This window comes from Pithys albifrons, chromosome 10 (assembly GCF_047495875.1).
Source record: "Pithys albifrons albifrons isolate INPA30051 chromosome 10, PitAlb_v1, whole genome shotgun sequence".
NCBI classification, from domain to species: domain Eukaryota; kingdom Metazoa; phylum Chordata; class Aves; order Passeriformes; family Thamnophilidae; genus Pithys; species Pithys albifrons.
In genome coordinates, this window is record NC_092467.1 from 5,946,757 (window position 1) to 5,955,509 (window position 8,753).

At 51.4% G+C, this 8,753-nt stretch overlaps 1 long non-coding RNA gene across 1 annotated transcript; it reads right to left on the reverse strand.

Annotated features, from left to right (window-relative positions):
* Positions 1-2,460: 2,460 nt before the first annotated feature.
* LOC139676307 (uncharacterized) lies at positions 2,461-8,522 on the reverse strand. Its single transcript, XR_011698634.1, has 4 exons — positions 7,275-8,522; positions 6,448-6,507; positions 5,501-5,618; positions 2,461-3,600 (listed from the first exon to the last, which is right to left on the reverse strand). It is a non-coding gene; the product is annotated as an uncharacterized lncRNA (long non-coding RNA).
* Positions 8,523-8,753: the final 231 nt, after the last annotated feature.

Sequence of the window (8,753 nt, forward strand, 5' to 3'; positions counted from 1 at the left end):
GTCAAGGATGCTCAGCAGCTCTCACAAGCAGTGAAGAGGCTGAGAGGGAGGTGGCAATTGCAAGTTTCTTCAGAAGATGCTCCTCTTTAGGCCTGTGCTCAAGAAAGACACTCAGTCCTTGGTTTTCTAGCTGGTACTTGAGCCCACAGAGCCAGAAATGGGGCTGTAAGCCACTTTTGTGTCATGGCATTCAGCCAGGTTTTGGTAGGTCCAAGGGCCACACAGCTGAGCAAGAGCACCCAGTGTAGCACATGAGAGAGATGAAGAAGCAACAAGCACCAAACCCACCAGCTGTGTCTGTGCTTCAGAAGAAGAAAGAGCCACGAGCACAGACCTGTGTCCCACCAGCATAGGAGTGGGTCTGACCTGGACCTGCCCAGGAGAAGCCTGTGTTCCTGACAAGTGGTGCCCTTGGGTCTGGTGGAAATCCCTGGCCAGGTCAGGAGGGAGCAGAGGAAACTTCACAAAAGCAGAAATGAGGGACCAAAAACTACTGCATTGCACCAGGAGCCCAGTGTGAAGGATTGTACCCTTAGCTGCTCCATGTCCAGAGCTGGGGTGAAGGAGCCAGTCCTGCCACCAGCAATCCTCAGAATGTGCCCAGATGGCCTCAAGGGGAGCTGCAAAGTCCAACCTCCCCCTCCTCAGATGAGCAGTACAGGCACCAAAACCACCCTCATCCCTCCCCCTGGCAGCACACAACGAGTTCCCCAGGACAGGCAGCTCCACACCTTCTCCTCACTGGGGATAAAAGGACTATTTAGCCTTTTCTGATTCCATGAGAGGGAGACACATCTGGGGATGAGGAACAGGTGCTGGGGGTGGAGGAAGGAGAAAAGCAGAAACACAAGCAGGCTGAAACATGAGAAGAACCACTCAGGAGGGAACATGTCAACAGCACAGCTGTCCAGGACACCTGCGGTCCCCAGGGGGAGTAGAGACCCACAGTATGGAGAGGCAGGAGGTGGCTTTTGAGGGGAGTTTGACTATGATTGATGGTGCTGTGCTGTGTTCTCACTGATGTAGAAAATTAGAGAGAGATCGCTTCAGATACAGGCCCAGCCGAGACACTTGTTGTGTCCATCTCCTTCACACAGCTCCTCTCTCAGGAGCTCTCCCTCTGGCTCGTGGGCTCATTATTCAGAGTGCTGAACTGGGAAAAGCAGTGCCACTTGATTCTTACCTTTTTTCCCCCCATCCCAACTACTCGATTTTATTATTCTTAGGAACACGTAAGGCACTGATTTCCTTGCTCAGCTACTCGAGGGAAAGTTGGTTTCAGTCTCCTCAACCAGCTTTTCACTTTTTTGTTTCTCTTCTAAACCAAGGCAGGGAAGAACCTCTAGAAAAGGGAGGAGCCATTTTCAGATGGAAATAGCTTCTTAAACAACAGTGAGTCATGCTCCACACTGGGATGGACATGCTAGCTGGAACCACAGTGAGCAGTGCTCTTCTGCTAATGTAGCCTTGTGCTATTGCCTTCCTGGCAGAATAGTCCCTTCTTGGTTTACTCTCCCTTTGCCATTTAACCAGTTCCTGGTTTATTGTGGTTGCTTTTGTCCCTCCATGGCATCTCTGCTAGATGACAAAAGAGTTTTAAAACAGTCTTTTAAGTGGGCTTAAAAAAATCCATGTATGCTTCCATATGAAATTATGAAGCCAGGGTCTAAATCACCACAGACAGGCTGGTGGCTCTTCAGAAGATAAGTCACACCACAGACCAGGACATTACTGGGCCCTTGCCTTCAAACAACACTGTCTCTCAGCAGCAAGCAACCAGTTTCTTCCCAGCCAGGCACAGCTTGCATCCTCTTAGTCCCAAAGTTTCCCAGCTGGTCTAGAAATGGTAGAGGAATCTTTCTTACTGCTGCCCAAATAATCCCAAACAGGCCTTACAGTCCCACTGCAGCCAATCATCCTCTTCAAACTCCCTCCGAGCTCTCAGGCACCTACACCAGTCCTGGAGCAGCTGGATGTAGGAATGCCCACTGCTGGAAAGGACCAGGAAAGAGTTCATATTTCTCCAAGACTCCAAACTCAGCACCTGGTTTCTCCTGCCAGCTCTCCAGCTTGGGACAGCTGGGTTTGTTCCCATAGCAAAAGGGCAGGTTTCTTTTTTAGCTCTTGGTTATCTCAAGAGTGAATTCAATTTCCCCGCTTTGAAGCCCATCACCCAACATGGATGTCCAGGCTCCTGAACTGGGAAGCTCCTCCCTAAAAGACAGTAGCTAAAACCAACCCTGCTTGGCTCCTTTGCTGAAAGGACAAGGATGCCACAAGTTGCAACCCTGCCAGCCCTCTGAGCATCCCTTGGGTCACAGCACACGGAGGGAGGCAACAAGCAGCCAACACCAAACTCAAGCCAAAGCCTGAAGCACTCGGGAAATCCCTAGAGGAAGACAACTTGGAACAAAGCATCCTTCTCCCTCCCTCCCACATCCACCCGAGGCTGAACCCAGCTCGTGTTACCACTTTGCCCAATGCTGGTTAATCATTTGCCCTCCGAAAATCCCTCTGGGGGTGCAGAACAAATCTCCACACATCCCTCTTTCTCCATCTGCTAATGGCTTCCCTCCACCCAGGCTGAGCCTCCCCCAGTCTGAGCTAATGGTAGGAAATTAGCATTAAAACGATAGTTTGCTATTAGCAGTGCCTCAGCTACCCTCCACGCTCCAGGAACACCAAATGACAGGCTGTGATTTCCCCACTGCGATGCAGGGGAGAGGGAACAACAGCAGCCAGAAGTGCTGAAGATACCCAAGGAAAGTTTTAGGCTCATCTTTCCCAGCCCAGCAGCCCTTTCCCTTCGCCATTCCCTTCGTGCTCATCCACAGCACAGGCAATCCTACAAACAGATGGCACCTGGGCAGGAAAGCAGACAAATTGGCTCCCACCTGCAGGAGCACTAAGAGCTTTCAAAGCAGACGAGCACTCGCTCGCCAAGAGCCCCGCGGTGTGGAGATGCCGGAGGAATCTGCCGCCGCTCGCCCTCCTCCCTCCTCGCTGCTCCACGGTTCCGGCTCCATCCTTGCCTGGTTGCAGGCAGGCAGCTGGCTCCTCCCGGGAGCTGGTAGCAAGAGGGGATAGTCGCTGTGTCCCAAATCAGGCGCCTGGAAGAGGCAATTCAGGCTGAGCATCAACGGAGCGAAGCTTTGTGTCAGCACAACGCTTTGGTTTGGAGGGCTCACAGCCTGGAGCGAGAGGGTTTTCTTGGGTCCCCACTGAACATCCATCTGCTTGTCAAAAAACCAGCTCAGCTCAAGCTGCCTGCTCTCTCCTCCTGCCAAAGTGGGGGTCTGCCCACCCAGAAGCTCTCCCTCTTTGACCAGATAGCTGTGGCAAGAGCATGGAGAGACTCATTTCATTTGCTGCATGCCTGCTCCTCTGAGCCCACCTGGCTCAAAGCTTGTCTGCACATCGAGGCCAGGGAAGCAGCTCGCGTACCTCACTGCAGAAAGCCAAGAGGCAGGAGAAGAGCTCAGCAAATTCAGGGCTGTCAGGGCAGGCTGTCAGCTCCTTTTGGCACCTGAGTGACCTTGCAGAGTTACACAACTCAGAGATGGTGAATTCCTCCTTGCAGAGCCCCACAGCACTGGTCACCTGAGGCAAGAAAAGGGAACACAGTGAGGCTGAGACCTGCAGGAGAACTTGGGTGCTTTCAGTGCATCTTACACGGAGTCACACAACATTCCTGAAAAATTCCAATCAAAATTACATTTTAAGTCCCTTGAGTAAGGTCAAACTGGTGACCAATGACAGGATCCAAGGCAATAGCATGAAGGTCTGCCAGGAGAGGTTTAGGCTGGACTTATCAAGAGAAGATTCTTCACCCAGAGGGTGGCCAGGCACTGGAACAGGCTGCCCAGGGCAGTGGTCACAGGTCCAAGTCTGCCAGAGTTCAAGAAGTGTTTGACAACACTCTCAGGCACATGGTAGAATTGTTGGGGGGTCCTGTCCAGGGGTAAGAGTTGGACTTAGTGATCCCTGTGGGCCTCTTCCAGCTCAGGATATTCTCTGAAACAATCCTCTCCCCTCTACCTTATCCCTACGTCTCTTAAAGTACCTGGAACATCAAGCAAAGGCCAAGTGTCCTCCAGCCCCAGCCTGCCAATTGCCTTGTAACAGGCAAAGGAGGTGGGATGCAAGAGGGAGAGGGAAAAGGATGGTAATAAAAAGCAGGATAAAACCGTATCCCCCTTTCCCAGCACTCCCCTCAGCAGCTGAGACGTGGGAGCGCGGAGAGTGCTCATCTGATGATGGATGGCAGAGAACTGATCCTGGGTAAAGGCGGAACAGGAGCAGAAGGAAGTGCTGCTCCCAAAGGCGATTCTCACACCTCTCTGGGATAAGAAAAACCACCATCAGAGGCAGCAGCAGCTCTCCTCCCTGCACTTTTGGAATTCATCTCTGGCCTGTCAGGGGGGCCACGGTCCAACCGCACAGTTGTGTATTCACTGAGCCGTTCCCCCGGCTCGGCAGAGTCCTGGCAGATGCAGATGGGAAAGCCATTTTTCATGAGGTGAGGAGAAAAGGAAAAAAAATAACAAAGGAAAGAAAGGGTCAGGAATCAGCTGGAAAAGATACAACAGGTTCAGGGCTAAGAAATAACCCGAGTCAGATCAAACTCTCACATCTTCAAGTGCACTATGAGGCTGGTCCCCTGCCTGTTTTCTAGCATGGCCTGGCAGCAGCAACTACCTTCATTCTCTCCTCTGTAACCATCTGGAAAATGAAAACTGGACCCAGAACAACACTAAGCTTTGCTAAGTGGCCCTGGGGGACAGAAGCTGGCAGAGGGGCTGCCAGAGCAGGTGGGCACAGGCACACTTCTACAAGATCAGTTCCTGTACACAGGAGGTGAGAGGCAGCCCATGGAGAACATTAACCATCAGCATGTGTAAGTCTGCCCCTCAGACCCTGACCTAGCTCAGACCTGGCACAAATGGTCCCCAGGGCTCTGAAAGGACATCTCTGGCAAACCTGATGATGATATAAGTGTGCCAGCACAGCAGAGGAGCACTCTGTGCAGTGCTGCCATGATGGCAAACACAGCAGCTTCCAGTGGCCCCAGTTTGTCTCAGACAGTGACAAAGGGTTTCCCTCTGCCCTGGATCATCACACGGCCAAGAGGCATCAGTGGCACAGAGCTGCTTACCCAGACAGCAGGAAAAGCGAGGCTCAGCAGTGTGTGTTGTCCCCTGAGCAGCATGTGTGCATGGCCCGCTCAGCACTGGGAGCCAGCGGTTGTGACATAAGCCAAGGGAAAGGGAAAGGGAGAATTACCCTCATGGAGGGAGAGATTTCACCTCTGCCAGTGACATTCTGCTGTTGTCACCACCAGGCATAACATCACCCTCTTGATGTGAAATCTAAGTTGACAGTGATACAGGAAAGGAGCTGAGAGGGCAGCAAACTCTGCCCAGCCCTTGTTGTAACCCCAAACCTCCACTGGCTTCCAGTCTCTGCACAGAGCAGAGCCAGTACCTCATTAACAGTTTACCTAGCAAGTATATCTTCCTTTTCCAGAGCCATGGAATAATATTTTCTTGCATTTATCCATCCTTCTGGGCAACTCTGAGGAGGATTTCATTTTGGTCTCTCTTATATCCTCATTGTTTCTGAAATGAGAAACACAAGAGCCAACAACTCCTCTGCAAAACAACACATGCAGCTGTAAATCATCAAAGCTTGAAGAGCTTCTGGTGCCCAAGTCCAGGTGTCTTCAAACTGACTGGAGCCTGTGGCATTTCCAGCTGATATTCCTTCTCTTTGTCCCAGGAAAAAGCCAGCACGGGGCTGGGCAGCAAGGCTTGGAGAAGGTTACTGCCAAGACCTGCTAGAAATGTCATCCAGCAACACGTTTCAAGAAAGATTCATTCCCAAGCAGCCTGGCTCCATAATAAAAGTGTCAGAGCAGCTGACTTGCCTCCCTCCAATCTCATTGCCTCCAGATTTATCCTGTCTCAGGTCTCTCTCCCTCCATAAGCCAGCACGTGCCTTTCCTTTCAATAGGCTGGCACTGAAACTCAGCCAGCTGAGATTAGAGGAGAAAAGGGAAAGCCAGGTGAAGGCATTGTGTGTGGGGAAAAATGCTCAGGAGCCAGGTTTTCCTCTCATTTTGGCTGCTTTCAGTTCTGAAAGGGAGGAGGGTGATGTGAGAGGTACCTTAACATGAGAATGCTCCAAAAACCAGAAGCCACATTTGATTTGGTGCTGCAACAAAATTCCCTGGCTACCAGGCTGTGTTGCCTCCCGCTCAGGAAACTCAAATCCCATTCCTGATAAAACCTATCTCAGAAGGCATGAATATCTGTGAGTCTTCACCCTCCCAGCCAGAGAGTCCCTTCTCAGAGGGCTGTGCATGTGGTGGGCACACAGGGAGCAGGGAGAAGAGAGATGAGGCTCCCTGTGAGTTGGAGTCTCTTGGAGCACTGAGAACCTGCTTACCTGCACCTCAGAGATGTGATGTTAATGCAGCACCACAGGCAGCCCCTGAGAGAAAACAGTCTGCAGGGAGTTTAAAAAAAATATTAATGGTCCTTTGCAAACAGCTAAAAATACCCAGAATAGCCAGAGTTTCTTCTTTCTTCTTCATTTTCTTCCCCCACCTCCCGCCCAAAGGAATGTGCCACACAAATTAAAACGATTTCCCTCCAACCTGCAAGATAGGATCAGGCAAGGCATCCTTCAGCCGTGAGTGAAAGAGATGGAGCCTGCCTTTGTCAGGAGCACGCCAGCCCCAGGGAGGTGAGGTGGTGGGGCACGGCAGATGTGGCTGCAGGGACCCTGCTGGCTAATTCCCACTAACTGGGACAGACAGGTCTGTGCCAGGCACCCAGCTGGGGTCCAGGGGGTGTTTCTCCAACGCAAAGGACACATCAATAGCAGAAGCGAATCCTGGGCACCTCAACTGCCTTAGAGGATGCAGATTAAGAACAAACTGCTGCAATAGCGGCCTCTGGAATGGCTTTCCATGGAGCAGAGAAAGCCCCCACTACCACAAAGGCAGTCCTGTTAAATTTGTAAAACGTGTTGCAGGAGGCAGAGGCTTTGGTATCTCCTGGATCTATCGACCTTATCACCCAAGGACATTGTATTCTGGCCTGTGCCAAGGTACCCATTCAGGCATGCGGCCCAGCACCCATTTTCCCCTTTTAACTGAGTCACTTCACTTCCAGCAGTGAGTGCTCATAGGCACGAGAAAAAAACAAAACCAAACCCACCCCCACCAGGCTCTAAAAGCAGTGCTTTGCTGTGTCACAGCTGTTCCTCACATCTGGATGCAGACAGCACTTAAAGACTCGCAGCTGGCAGCAGCTCCCCCCTTAGCATCTCCCCGTCCTGTTAACGCCAGGCAGGCGAGAGGTCTGGCAGCCGAGGTGAAGGGCCACTTCATCTCCGTCAGCTTCTCCTCCGCTAATGAAAATGTTTCTCCAGCGTGTCCTCGGGAAGGTTTCCTTCAGCTCTGGCCCCTGTGTGATTGAAGGCTAATCTCTGTTACTCTTGGCTGAATGGCAGCCCACGAGGAAGGTGATGTATTGTGTTTCCCTTCAACTCGACACTCAATGGTGCTGGGCAAGAGAAGAAAAAGCACCAGATGTTTCTAGATTGTAAATGAACTCCTCCCAAAATGCTGAGAGAGGTCAGGCCAGGAACAGGGGCCTCATGAACTGGGATCAGAGTGCACCCCTATAAATTCAGCCCCACTTTGAAGGGCCACTTGGCCTGCCACCACCCTCCCTCCCAGAGGTAGTCCAGCTGATGGCAGTGGCCACAGGATGCAACACATCCTGTCTCCACCCTGTGGGACATGATTGGCTGCCAGTGAGATGCCCATCATCAGTTTGGTCAGTGCAAAGGGCCTGGGAGAGAGGCCAAGGTCTGGAGTGCAGATTGTTTGTGAGGAGAGCAAGGCCTCAGCACTTACAGGTTCCTCTGGCTGGCTCTAGACCTGTCACTGAAGCATCAAGATGTGAAGTTTTCCAATTTGTGGTGTTAGCTTCTTTTTAAAATCCTTGGAGATCAACTAGTAAAAACAACTGAGAAAAAATTAGGGTTACAATCCTCTTGCTGGCGTGCTGCTCACACTCAAGAAGACCCCCGGATCCATGACACATTTTCTTCTCTGCTCCACAGTTGTGCAAACCCATTTCAGACCATCCCCACCAACTGCTGCTCTCCTGCTGTTGCTGCCCTCACTGGAACAACCCAATTACCCATCATGGCATTCTGCCCTCTTCATCTGCAAAGCTTGCATCTTCTCTTTTTTTGCCCCTACAAAACCACCAGCATTTGCTGAGGACACCCAAACACAACCCAAACTCTCCTGTTTCCTTTCCTTACCACAGACCACATTCAATGCATCCTTCAACAGCTAAAGCTGGAAGAGGAGAAAAAGGAGAAATTAAGAAAGCAAACAGGAGGAAAAAAGACAAGATTTCCAATTACTGGCAATTAGTTCTACTTGATGCTCACCCACTGTGCCCCATGCCCCAGACACAAATCACTCTGGCAGGTGGGCATGCAGGATGGCACAGCATGTACGTGCACACACGGCGCACAGGTGAGCACACAAGCTGTTCGTTGAAGGTATTCCAACCTATTTGTTCACCTCTTTGGGCACAAATGGCTCCAGCCTTTTCCAGGGTCTCCTACAGCCCAGTCAAATCAGGAATGGTGCTTTTCTCTGCTCCCACAAACTGTGGCCCAAGCCCTGGGACAGAGGCAAAGGCACTTCCTTGGAGCTGAAGCCC